Source organism: Epinephelus fuscoguttatus, linkage group LG12 (genome assembly GCF_011397635.1).
Source record: "Epinephelus fuscoguttatus linkage group LG12, E.fuscoguttatus.final_Chr_v1".
Taxonomy (NCBI): Eukaryota; Metazoa; Chordata; class Actinopteri; order Perciformes; family Serranidae; genus Epinephelus; species Epinephelus fuscoguttatus.
In genome coordinates, this window is record NC_064763.1 from 2,977,459 (window position 1) to 2,987,521 (window position 10,063).

The following is a 10,063-nucleotide window of genomic DNA, read 5'->3' on the forward strand; positions in this document are numbered from 1 at the left end:
GTTGTTAAAATGCCAGCAGGACTTAACCCTCTCACCTGGCGACAGCATTAATTCAGTGTTGACAAAGTGGTGGTCTGTGAAGCCCACCGGGCTGATGGTACACTGAACCAGTTTAGGACTGAGGGTTTTGGAGAAGCCGATCCAGTCTGGCTGCACAGACTGTGTTGTTATGGAGTCTGACCCATGTGTACTGTCTGGACTGAGGGTGTTTGATTCTGAAGGTATCTAGCAGGTCACAGTGGGAGAAAACAGAGCTGAGAGACCGGGATGAAGGTGGGTGAGGTTCCTCTCCTATCCTGTCTGTGGTAAAGTCCAGGGTGCAGTTAAAATCCCCACCAAGGATAATTTGGTCTTGATGGAAGACCATCAGCTCATCTTTCAGCCGGCTGTAGAAAACCACCCTTTCTGATCTAATGTTAGGAGCATAGACATTACCAAAACAGAACACACACCCATCAATTTCTGCCCTAACCAGTAGCAGCCAGCCCGGCACCACCTCACTACAGGAGAGCACATTAGCATTAGCATTAGCTTTAAAACAAATAGCTACACCAGCACTGAAGTTAGTGCCATGGCTGAGCTTACAGAAACCGTCCCACCATAAACCCCAGTCAGTCTCGTCAGATGGATCACTGTGTGTTTCCTGCAGAAACAGCACATCAATCCTTCTCTGACCACAAACTTCAGAAAGAAGAGCTCTTTTATTTCTGTCTCTCCCACCGTTTATATTAAGAGAACCTATCTTAATGCTCCTCATGGATAAGTGAGACAGGAGAAGCAGACAGACAGAAACCAGCAGGACTCTGTAGAGAGAAGACACCCTGTGATGCATGATCATTTTTATTTCCTGAGTTTACGGACAGTTTTACTGTTGACTTTTCTCAGAGTGATGATGTGTTTTTTAGGTCTGAACCGTTTCTTTTCATCGAGGAGGTCAAAGCCGACCTGTTTCTTTAATGTGCTGACTGACCTGATGAATTTCTCTGTGTCACTAAAGTAATCGCTCACCTTTACTGCTTTTTTATTGTATGTTTCATCCATGAACTGATTGATTTCCAGTAAAGAGTAAAGGTCTGTGCCCCTGTTTGAAGCTTCAGTGTTATCTGAGTCATAGTCCTCCTCCATGTCCTCTCCCTCACATGAAGCCTGACTGCACACTGCCTGAGCCTGACCTGTGACCTCACTGATGGGAGCTGCCTCCTCACCATTTGACTGTTCTTCAGCTGCTGCTGCAGACTGAGAGCTGCTCAGGTCTGCTGCAGCCCCAAACCCCTCACCAGACTGACCTGGCAGAGATTTCAGCTCAGCTGCTGCCGCAGACCGACAGCTGCTCAGGTCCGCTGCAGCTGAGCTCTGAGCCGAATCCACTGTCTCACCACACTGTGATCCAGAAGTATGAGAGCACACATCAGCATCAGCAGGAAAACAAACCGCCACTTTATCCGCCTCCGCGGATACACACGCGGCGGACGCAGCCGTGGATGCGCACACGGCAGGCACAGCCGCGGACGCACATGCGGCGGACGCAGCCACAGGCGTGGTGCGGGGTGCGCCGCCCACAGCGTCAGCAGCATCCCGCCTCCTATGCGGACAGGCAAAACGTTTATGTCCCACATCTCCACATTCAAAGCATGCTTCATGCTCCCTGAGCTGGCGTAAACCATGTAAGAGCCATCTCCATGTTTGACCCTGAGGGACACCTCCAGAGTCTGAGAGGGAGAGTCTAAAAACATGAACACCTGTCTCCTCAGATACTGCACGTGCTTCAGTTTAGGATCTTTACACCCCAAACTGATCGTTTTGAACCCGCTGGCCAACTTACACAATGTCATGGATAAACATGGGTAAATGCATGGAAAAAAAATCATTACATATCACCTCTGATAATGGTTTATTCATTTAAAAACACATTGTGCTCATTTAGCACACTATTTCATGTAGTTTTTATCTGCTGGAGGGTCGCGTAGGGGAGCGTAGCACGACAAAAATAGAAGAGTCGCATAAAATAGAGAGACGTCGCGCGCGACAGACGGGGGTTGTCGCGCCGCTCCCGTTGCCGGTGGAGCCACTGTAATTGATTAACCGGGGGGGGGAGCTGCTATGGTACTCGTGCTGCAGACGTGTCATGCCGCTGACGTGCCCAGTGGAGCCCAGCCGTTAGTCAGCCTAACTAGGGGCTGGTACAAGGCAAGCCTGAGCCGGCCCTAACTATAAGCTTTATCAAAGAGGAAAGTCCTAAGTCTAGTCTTAAATGTGGAGACGGTGTCTGCCTCCCAGACCGCAACAGGAAGATGATTCCACAGGAGAGGAGCCTGATAGCTGAAGGCTCTGGCTCCTGATCTACTTTTGGTATCTTTAGGGACCACGAGTAACCCTGCAAGTTGACAGTAGTATTTTAAAGTCAATTCTGGATTTTACAGGGAGCCAGTGCAGATAAGCTAAAACAGGAGAAATATGATCTTGTTTCTTAGTTCCTGTTAGTACACGTGCCGCTGCGTTCTGAATTAGCTGGAGAGTTTTTAAAGACTTATTAGAGCTACCAGATAATAAGGAATTACAGTAATCCAGCCTAGAGGTAACAAAAGTGTGGACCAATTTTTCTGCATCCTTTCAGGTCAGGATAGGCCTAATTTTCGCAATATTACGCAGATGAAAAAATGCAGTCCGTGAGATTTGTTTTAAATGAGAATTAAAAGACAAATCTTGGTCAAATATTAATCCGAGGTTTCTGGCGGTAGTGCTAGAGGCCAGAGCAATGCCATCTAGAGAAACTATGTCATCAGATAAAGAGTCTCTGAGTTGTTTGGGGCCAATAACAATAACACCAGGAAATTGGTGCTCATCCAGGTTTTTATGTCTTTAAGGCAATTAATTTAATTAACTGATTAGTTTCTTCTGGCTTCATCAATAAATACAATTGTGTATCATCGGCATAACAATGGAAATTTACAGAGTGATTTCTAATGATGTTACCTACAGGAAGCATATATAGAGTGAATAGGATTGGTCCGAGCACCTTGTGGAACTCCAAAACAAACTTTAGTACGTAAGGATGATTCATCGTGAATATGAACAAACTGAAAACGATCAGATAAATAAGATTTAAACCAGCTTAGTGCAGCACCAATTAAATGTTCCAGTCTCTGTAGCAGAATTTGATGGTCAATTGTGTCAAATGCCGCACTAAGATCCAATAAAACAAGTACAGAGACGAGTCCTTTGTCTGAAGCAATCAGAAGATAATTTGTAATTTTAACTAGTGCTGTCTCAGTGCTATAATGCACTCTAAATCCTGACTGAAATTCTTCAAATAAAACAGACAGACAATATTACTGATGTATTAAATAACGTTGCAGAGCACTTTTTTTATTCCGACGCCACACAATCACATCTACAGTACACGCATGAACACGAACACATGCTTGCTCAGAACCCCCTCTGATCCCACTCTAACATTCACACGCAACAGGCCAAGCCTATTTACACATAAACGTACAGATGAAGCAAAGTAGCCTACATCCAGTCCACAACCACAACCAAAACTCATCCCACCCGCTCCCGCAAAACTCTGAGAATTTATGCCCGCACAATAATAGACGTGCATTGATTTTGTGTCTTCTCCTGTCCCGCAGGAGAAAACACGTCATTTTATAGGCTATTAATAAAGAGATTCATGGGGTTGTTTGTTTTGTTTCCCTGGCCTGCATGTCTTTTGACGCACTGGTCAAGAATAGCGCTCTTATTTCATTGTTTTCATTTAGTTTTTAATGAAATAAAGGCTGTTTCATATTCTATTCTCCTTCTCTGTATTTATTTATTTTTCTACTTTTATATAATCACGCAGTGATTGAGGTTAAAGCATGCCTGGCGCCAGGATGAAGTTACTGAGGGGGCGGTTAAAAATTACGAGGGGGCAAATCTTTATTATGCAACATAGGTTCACAGTAAGTTATAAAGTGCGCGCAGCCGTGCGTAATTGTCGCGTGTAATGACAGCTCGTTGCCGTTGAAACACAATAAACTGCACGTCTTCTTTCATGTTTGTCTCATGACAGATGCCGCTGACAGACAGACAGACAGACAGACATGTGGAGCAAGCGGTAAATTGGTATGAAAGCTGGTTCAGGGCATATTCATCCATTTATGAATAAATATGGAGTGGAAACGCTCATGCATGTGCACCAAGTTCCTGTGTTGACATCCTGTCGCTAGGCTACATTTTCTTCTTCTTCTTCTTCTTCTTCTACTGTTTAAGGCGGTTGGCAAACAGCAAATTGGTCCATTACTGCCACCAACTGGTGGAGTGTGGATCAAAATGACTATTACACCTTTAACAAAAAAAAAAAAAAAATAGCCTACATCCCGATCCTGCAGTGTTTTTTTTTTAGCCGCCCATTCCCGCCTGCAGCAAAGTACAAACCGCCCGCTCCCGCAATATTTGCGGCGGGTTCCAATCCCAATGCAGCCTTCTATGTCAGAGTACAAAAGTTACCCGGGCCATGGCCCCCCTGGCCCCCCCAGGTTTTGCGGTCTGTGAGTGAGTGTAAAATCCTAACACTAAAGGTAAGACTTCCTTAAGTAGCCTAGTTGGGATGGGGTCTAAGAGACACGTTGATAATTTACTGTAGATGAAGAAATCACTGCAGTCAATTGTTGAGGAGAAATTGGGGAGAAGCTATCTAAATATATATTAGGTCATACAGCTGTGTTTGAGGTTAGATAGGTACTATCTGAGGAGAGGAGGTCATAAATTTAGCCTCTAATAGTTTTGTCATTAAAAAAGCTCATAAAATCAATACTGCTACACTGCAAAAACTCAAAATCTTACCAAGAATATTTGTCTTATTTCTAGTCAAAATGTCAGAATCTGTCAGTGGACCAAGTTTTTTTTGCTTGTAATAAGAAAAAAAACCTTGCTCCACTGGCAGATTTTTTCTACTTATTTCAAGTGAAAATTTACTTGAAACAAGTGAAAATTGCCTAAAAACAAGTAAATTTTAAGGTGATGAGTCTTATTTTAAGTGTAATGAGATTTTTTTGGACTAGAAATTAGACATTTTGACTAGAAATAAGACAAATATTCTTGGTAAGATTTTGAGTTTTTGCAGTGTAAGGGCTAAAGGAATACAAGGCTCAATAGAGCTGTGATTCTCAGTCAGCCTGGCTACAGTGCTGAAAAGAAACCTGGGGTTGTTCTTATTTTCTTCTATTAAAGCTGAGCAATAGTTTGCTCTGAATCCTACTGACTTTGGTGACCCCCTAAGCTTTTATTTATCATCACAATGAAATACACCACTGGATAGATTAAATATTTTGTACAGGTATTTATGGTCTCCAGAGGATAAATCATAATGACTATGATAAACCTAGAACCTAGAATTTGTCCAATACTGTTAAATTTCACATTTTAGCGGACAAACAACCACTGGCAAGGATAATTGGAATAAAGAGTTAATTGTAAAAATAATGAAGAGTGGCAAAGGTGTCTCAAGTGATGAAGAGTGGCAGGCAGAGGTGAATTGGGTGGGCATCACAGAGAAGGTGGGCAGGAGGGTGGCTCAGAGTGTGGCTGGTAGCAGGGTTGAATCCACTGGACAAGAAGCAAGGAGCAAGAAAACACAAGGGTGAGGTGAGGATTACTCAACTAAGAAGCAAAATTGCAAACAAGACTGACAAGAGGCCATATGTTAGCCCAGACAAACTGACAGGGACAGACACACACATACACACCCACACACACAAACGAGGGAGGGTGAGAACAGGGGAGCACACAAGGAGAGAGGGAGACAAATACTTTGGTTTATGACCAAATACCCACAAAACTAATGACAGTCCCATCAGCCTTAGCTATATTTTGTCTTAAATGCTAATTAGCAAATGTATGCAAACATGCTAATATACTAAGATGATAAAAATGCTTAAAGGTCCAGTGTGTAAGATTTAGAGGAATATACTAGCAGAAATTGAATATCATATTCATAATTAACTATGTGGGCGGCACGGTGGTGTGGTGGTTCGCACTCTCGCCTCACAGCAAGAGGGTTGCCGGTTCGATCCCGGGCGTGGGAGCCCTTCTGTGCGGAGTTTGCATGTTCTCCCCGTGTCAGCGTGGGTTCTCTCCGGGCACTCCGGCTTCCTCCCACAGTCCAAAGACATGCAGACTGGGGACTAGGTTAGTCTAAATTGACTCTAAATTGTCTGTAGGTGTGAATGTGAGCGTGAATGGTTGTTTGTCTCTATGTGTCAGCCCTGCGATAGTCTGGCGACCTGTCCAGGGTGTACCCTGCCTCTCGCCTGATGTCAGCTGGGATAGGCTCCAGCCCCCCTGCGACCCTCAAGAGGATGAAGCGGTTAGAAGATGAATGAATGAATGAATAATTAACTATGTTTTCTTTAGTATATAATCACCTGAAAGTAAGAGGTGTTGTGGTTTTGTAACTTGTCACATATGACGAGTTCATATGTGACAAATAGGCATATTCATATGGCGCAGTAGATATCCGCCTGCGTTTGTTGTTGACATTTTGGGACGGTGTGTTTTATGCTGGGTAATACAAGCATATGGTAAGGTTTTGGAAACGTGATTAGGTTTAGAAAAAACATCATGATTTGGCTCTGCATTCATGTGGGAAGCAAACACCGGTCTCCTGGGTGAAAGTCCACGTTTGTTGTAGTTCCAGTGCAATGTGCAAAAAGTTAACATACAGCCCTGATATTTATTTTCTATCATTTTTCATTTACATGTTGTGCAGCTGCATATTTTCAAACAGGGGAAAAAAATCCCTGTCTTTGCATTTCATTTTGTATATATATATATATATAGATATATATCATAATAATAATAATGATGATAATAATAATAATAATAATACTACATTTTATTTATAGAGCGCTTTTCAAAAACTCAAAGACACTTTACAGGCAGACAAAGTGCAGGAAAATACAATAAAGAGTGCAAAACAGCAGACAAAAAGAGGAAAACAATTACAGACAAGAGTATCATGTATTGTACATATATGTATGTATGTATTCAGCCTAAAGATACAGAGATATGATTTTTTGTCCATATCACCCAGCCCTAACCCAACAGCATATCACACCACCGCATAAATGTTGCTTTTGGTGTCTGTTGAAATCACTGACAAAGCAGTGGTATTCAACGACTTCAAAATGAGAATGGACTGGTCATTCATATTTATCTATCTTTCTTCCACAAAGTCTGCAATGTTGTTTCCACAGTAGCCCAGAAAGGACAACGCAAATGCTGGCTCTAGACAAGGCCATTTGTGTTTTCTTATTTTAGCATTAGCCACTATAGTTCTCTTACACACTTGACACAAGGAAAAAGTTTCACTTGGTTGCAATCTGCAACCTTATCGCTACACACTAGACTATAAACATGCCTGCTTACCATCAGAATGTTAACATTTTTTTTTGTGAGTATGTCAGCATGTTGAAGGTAGTATTTAGCTCACAGAGGCTTACAGCATGACTGTAGACCCATGGACGTTCTGTTTGTAACATGTGCCTTGTTTCTGTCCTTTCAGGGACATTTCTCCAATGGATTCTTCCTGGATTCAAACCAACCTCAGAGCAATAAGCCAGGTTAAAAAATATTATCACAGCTCAGTGCTGTAACTATACTTAATCATCGCTTAGAAACTGAGGTTCACCCGTCCACCCCAGCAGGGAACACAAGCCATGCGTTTAAAAGGTTCGCAGAGTATCAAAGCACAAATGCACAAAAACAAGCTGGCCCATTCTGCTCCGAGCACTGGCTTATGCGAGACACTGGTATGAGTTGCCAAAGGAGCTTACCCACTGAGGTTTCCTTGGAGAACTGAGACAAAGGATATTAAGTGATTTAAACTGCAGGAAGATATGGCACAGCAAGCAATTAAGAGTCCTCTGAGCGCAGTCAACACCAGCCAACCATCCAATCAACATTAAATAGGGCCCTCTTGTTCTGAAGCAAACTGGCTGTCCAGCACAGGGCTGTACAGAGGAATCAAAGGGGCTCTTGTCTTAGTTGAGTCAGCAAGGACTGACAGACTACACTGAGGAAATCTGAGCCATCCCCACTTGTACTGTAAAACACTGAGCTATTTAGATAGCACTTCAAACCTAGCAATAATTAGGAGCTCTGTTCGTCCTCAGCAGACATTCACACATGCTCAGCTGTCTCACTGCACAGGACGAGCATATAGACACACATGCACTCAAAAACACAGAGAAATGGTTTATTCCAGTGAAACAGCCATGTCCCCTCTCACAGACATTTACTGTAAACTCTTGGTTATTCCCGATATGCTGAAACACTACTGAGGTCTACCCATATTTCAGAGGAGATTCAGTATCTGTACGGGCCTGTTCACTTCATAGCATCTTCATAAGCAAATTAAGATCTCACTGAGTAAAGTTATTTATTGTTTAAGATTAACTGGTACTATTTACTTGTTAGTTACCAGCTATGCATGCACAGGTCAATGGTGTGTGAAGCCATTACTCTAATACTTGGATGTCAATTCTATCAAATAGCTGTATTAAACAAATCCAATTATCCCCACCATGACTGGTTGGCTTGCAAGTGATAATTTCATACCCTGCTGATATGCAATGGCACTGCTTATAAATGCTGCTGTTCTCATACTGTGGCTGTTTGGTCAGTTATCAGTAGTCAGTGCGTTTACATGCACAGTTAAGTGGAGCTACAGATATAGCCCAACTAGGTCATTTAATTAGACTACTGTCCTTGTTCCAGTGTACAAGCACAGGTGGCAATATGTCCCCTTTCTGCTTGTTAATATTTGACCTTTTTCTGCTTGATCTATTATGTCACAGACCAAACAATCAAGCGTCTTCCAGCTGTTCCACCACATTTTTGAACAGGTTGCCATTCTGTGTTTTCCTCCAATCCATGTATTTCAAAATATTTAACTCTTTCAGCTGACACAGCATGAACTGTGTCTCCTTGTCCATCCACAAATGGACAAGGACTTCAAGGTCAACTTCAAGGTCAAAGCCCTGAATGGAAACTGTGGAGCATGTGCTGCACCTCAGCCAGTTTGGGCCCGATTGACTGTATGAATGCAGCAGTTATTCAACTCCCAATCCCATTATCTGGGTGTGTTAGTCTGACTTTGAGACATTGAATTTAGTACAATTTCAGTCAGATGAACATGTTTACATGTATTTTAGAAGTCCGGATTTAGTGGGAATAACACAATAAATCAATTTTCTCGAATGTCATGTAAATGTACTGAGTGTGCTAGGCATCTGAAACCTTGAACTTTCACTCAGTAAGGTATAGGACCTAATGTTGCTACAATGCTGCTTGTGTTTCATTTGAAAGCTGCTCACATCACTCCTGCCTAAGCTAAGATTGTCCCACAAGTCAGATTTTTGTTTTACCATTTCAAAAACTGCAGTCTGTGGAATATTCACACGAGCAATACAAATCTAACAATAGTATCAAATATAACTGCCACCCCCAAATAGAAATGTCTAGCCTTTAGGTGGAACTCCATGGGTAAGAGAATATACTTGGTAATTTGTGTAGAGTCATTGAAACTAAAGGTACTGTACAGTACAGGCCAAAAGTTTGGACACACCTTCTCATTCAATGCGTTTTCTTTATTTTCATGACTATTTACATTGTAGATTCTCACTGAAGGCATCAAAACTATGAATGAACACATGTGGAGTTATGTACTTAACAAAAAAGGTGAAATAACTGAAAACATGTTTTATATTCTAGTTTCTTCAAAATAGCCACCCTTTGCTCTGATTACTGCTTTGCACACTCTTGGCATTCTCTCCATGAGCTTCAAGAGGTAGTCACCTGAAATGGTTTCCACTTCACAGGTGTGCCTTATCAAGGTTAATTAGTGGAATTTCTTGCTTTATCAATGGGGTTGGGACCATCAGTTGTGTTGTGCAGAAGTCAGGTTAATACACAGCCGACAGCCCTATTGGACAACTGTTAAAATTCATATTATGGCAAGAACCAATCAGCTAACTAAAGAAAAACAAGTGGCCATCATTACTTTAAGAAATGAAGGTCA

At 42.3% G+C, this 10,063-nt stretch overlaps 1 protein-coding gene across 5 annotated transcripts in view; it reads left to right on the forward strand.

Moving 5' to 3' along the window:
* LOC125898003 (galactosylgalactosylxylosylprotein 3-beta-glucuronosyltransferase 1-like) overlaps window positions 1-9,621 on the forward strand; it is a 73,708-nt gene extending 64,087 nt beyond the window's left edge. For 4 of the 5 annotated variants that reach the window (XM_049591590.1, XM_049591593.1, XM_049591591.1 and 1 more), the window contains one exon: window positions 1,146-1,266. The gene's annotated coding sequence lies outside the window, so the exon portion shown is untranslated. Of the gene's footprint in view, window positions 1-1,145; window positions 1,267-4,054 lie in introns of those variants that run through there. The other variant, XM_049591592.1, reaches the window with a different exon arrangement.
* Window positions 9,622-10,063: the final 442 nt, after the last annotated feature.